Raw genomic sequence first — 3,910 nt, 5'->3', positions numbered from 1 at the left:
TCTAGCGCAGGCTGCGACTTCGCAAATTTTGAAGAGATATAGATTCAAAGGAGGTTTGGTTTTTCGATCTCCGCCAGGATACCCCAGATCAATCAACCAAGGACATTCCTCGCGCGAGCAGTAAAAGCGCTCGAATGTCTCTTATCGACATTTCCAAAGGTTTGTCTTTGGTATCAGGCTCTACCATAGCTACATGGAATGTGAAACAGCATGCGCAATATTCTGAGCCAAAAGCCAGGAGCCCAGCTCGAAACCTGCACATCAGTGAAAAGAATTGGGCTGCCGGGATGAGCTAGGGAAAATAATTAATGCCTGTTGTGGGCAGGTTCCCAATGTAAATTAGTGATTTCGTTGGACAAATCGAAGTTTTTATTGTGTGCGAGTGACGGGATTCGTTATATATGTCTCCAGAGATATGCTTGATATGCACCTTGTAGTCAACTTCCCATGTCAAACCGGAAAGGCGCGAATGAAAGGCACGGGGCCGATTCTCCACGTGTAGAGTTGGTCTCCTTAAGCGAATTTTAAGCACAATGAGCAAAAAGGTTCATCAGGGAATTTCCGAAAAGATTATGCTTCCCTAGGCATGCAAAAAAATCTTGCTTTGGAGATAGTTTAAACAGAACGACGACCTTATGGTGTGGTCAAGTCGGTCTGCTGATATTAATTCAATTCAGCATCTTTGGATAGGCTTCACGCGTCGTCTGAGGGACAAGAAAACCAGCAGCGCCAAGGAGATATTCAACCAGGTTATGCAACAGTGGGCAAACACAGACCAGGCATTCATTCATCCGGAATAAACCACCACGACGAGCACGGACTTCGGGAGGAGAAGACAAACACAGAGCTGTGGCTTCGGAGGCCACGAGGCCACCGAAGTAGGGTATCCGCCTCGTATGCAAGAGGTGCTTGGTTCGATTCCCATTGCCGTCGGGTACTCGCCGGTTTTCTAATGAGCACAAGATTTCCCCCGGCCTGGTGCTTGGCTCTTCTGGGAATAAATGCTTTTGAAAACGGCCTTTGATCACCTCACCCTCCATCCGCGAGGGACAGGGATCTCCCTCGTGCGGAAAAGCTCATTGTGGCCCTTTTTCGGTGTGCCTGTTCAAACCCATGGTGACGGAATTTGAAGGCGCAGGTTCCTTTCTTAAGCCATGCAACCCTGGGAAGCCCAGTACCAGGGCGTGCCACGGCTTGTAACCATTTGATAAGTCCGGTGGGTAAACGGCCAGCAGCGGGAGTCGAATCCACCACCTCCCGAAGCCAGATATTATGGTCTCACGCTTGAGGTCAGCGCTCACAAGGTCTTGCCACCATCAGATTGGTTCTGCCTTAGCTCTTCGGTGCGAAAGGACAGCCGCGGGCGGTTATCCACAACGGCTCGTTGCTACTGTATACGAAGGCTTGCTAAAGAAGAGCCACGAAATACCACGAAACCCCACGAAATACGTGGGGTTTTCTCGGCACCGAAAAAGTTTGGTAGTATATGCCTCCTCCTGGAGCAACGGATGGAAACAGTTCCTCAAGCAAGACCCATCGAATGTGGTGTGAGGCACAGGACAGGCTATGTGCCCTGTAGGGTAGGAGTCGTTTGCAATGTGTCATTGTCATGTCGTCGCTACTATATCTGACAGACACGCCATTGCGTCAATGAGCGGCTGCTAGAGTGTACAATACACCAAAAAGGGAACAGAAGGAAGGAGATAAAAGTAAACAGTGCCGTGTTTGTCCTCTCCTCCCTAAGTCGGTGTTTATCGCGCTGGTTTATTTGAGTATCTAACCCGGTAAGCGACGCTATTCTGCATTGAACGTGCTTAATTACGCCACTGACTTAGCACTACCTCCCTGATTCGCATTTTGGTCTCGGAGCTCGGTCGGTAGGAGCTTGGTCTCGGAGTAAAGCCTTTGCTGTGGGCTTCAATGTCTGACCTTTGAAACTTTTGAAACATAATTTTTCACCATTCCGAGCGTTTCTGTGGCGCTGTATAAATAACGTGCACGTGTCTACGGCATCCCCTGTCCACAGGGAAAACAGATACCAAGCTTTGACTTCTCATACAAATCAACTTGACTGCGTATTCGGAGGATGCCGCATTGTAAAGAAAGCTGCATTGTAAGTCTACACAGTGGGCTGCCGCAAATGATTTGTAACGTGCATTCAAATTTCGTGCAAAGCCACAGTATACTTCTTGTAATTGTTTTGAGATAAGGGAAACGTGAAATTATTCAATTTTGATGGCATTATACGGCAGTGCTCGGATGTTCAATCATAGCAGTCATAGAATGAAATTTTGCAAGTCTTGGTGATTTCTTTAACAAAAGGTAGCACTTAAATTGACACCTGGTTTCCATTGGCCGGCACAGGTTTACATTTCGTCTGTAGCCGCCAATCAGCTATAGCGCTTCCGTGTTCTTCTTCAGAGCTTCTCTTTGACAACGAAGATAGTAAAAGGATAAAGGGATTGAGGCATCCAGAATGCTGTTCTTGATGGTGCTCGACGGCACAGGAATCATATAATCACCTCCAGGACAGTTCCACTTTTTTTGCACCGTAGTTTAAATAGCAGAAGAATACATGACGTAATTCAGTGCGCCTGGTCGTTCCAGATACACGTGTTCCGGAGCTCCTGAGCATAATTTTGCCTTTTGGTGAAGAGACAGCTGCTTGATGGAGCAGAATGGGGCGAAAGTTCCCTAAGGAATGCCTGTCTGCCTGAGAAAAGTTCATGCGCGCTGAAAAGTTCAAAATGGTCGACGGCAGAGCGTCAAGGGCCCAGTGAAATTTTGTCCCCTGTCATATCTTCAGTACTCGTCAGCGTGCGCCTGAAACAGAATAGGCGGCACCAAGACGTTTACTAAAAATGCGGACTTGTGCACAGGCGAGCGGTGGACTGCACAAGCAATTGTTCCCTCTCTTTCCTGGATGGCTGTCTATTTTGCCTTTTCTATAGAATCAGTCCTATTATGACGCGCCTCTTCCGTTTGTTTATACAGAACGGCACACAAAAGCGGAGTTGATTTTTTACTTCATTTTCGAAATAATAAAGCCATCTTCTTGAACCTTTTAGCGCTCTCTGCTTTTTTTTAACGCCAGTGCTTTAACCATTGCAGTTTCCTCGCTGAATTTTAACGCTGCCCTCTTGTCTTCCTCGCACCTGCGTGTATACCGCGCGAAGATTAAAAGTCGGAGACTTGAGGTAAAGTTTTCCATCACGTAAGGTGGCAGCGACAGCACACACGTGTGCGTCAGTGACCACAATGACCTATGCGTCACACTATAAATCCGTCCGTTTCACGCTGACGCCCTGCAGCGAATTTCGCCCCTCGTCGACGAAATTTTGCAGTGCGCTCAGAAAATGAAGTGTCCTGTGGTGTTGCTCGCAAGTGTCGTGCTGTGCGCAGTCCTCCTCTTGACGATAACTGAAGCGAAGTCCTACGAAAAGTTCGTACAGGAGGTTAAGGAGCTCCGAAGGGCGAATCTGTCGCCTGGTTGCAAAAAAAGTAAGCGCCTCCTCTCGTGAATGTACCGCTGCGTAGTGAGAGCTGTGTGCCACTTGATCTCATGACGAAGAGCTTTTGTGAAGGTCGTGATGAAGCCACAATGCGAAAATAATGCGGTGAAGAACACAGGGCAAGAATACACAGTTCTATAACACTGTGTGTTCTATTCTTGTGCCACTTTTCTTTTGACCCGTTTTTTTCTTTTCTTGCGCTGTTGTGTATAGTTTATAGTTTTATGGGGGTATAACGTCCCAAAGCGACTCAGGCTATGAGGGACGTCGCAGTGAAGGGCTCCGGAAATGTCGACTACCTGGGGTTCTTTAACTTGCACTGACATCACACGCCATCCAGAGCGTACATGTGTTGAGTCGCGCAGATTATTAGAAAAGTTATCTTTATAACATAACTT

Source organism: Amblyomma mixtum, chromosome 2 (genome assembly GCF_055824585.1).
Source record: "Amblyomma mixtum isolate Tamu chromosome 2, ASM5582458v1, whole genome shotgun sequence".
Taxonomy (NCBI): domain Eukaryota; kingdom Metazoa; phylum Arthropoda; class Arachnida; order Ixodida; family Ixodidae; genus Amblyomma; species Amblyomma mixtum.
The sequence above is the reverse complement of the archived record's forward strand: the minus strand, read 5'-3'. Positions refer to the sequence as shown.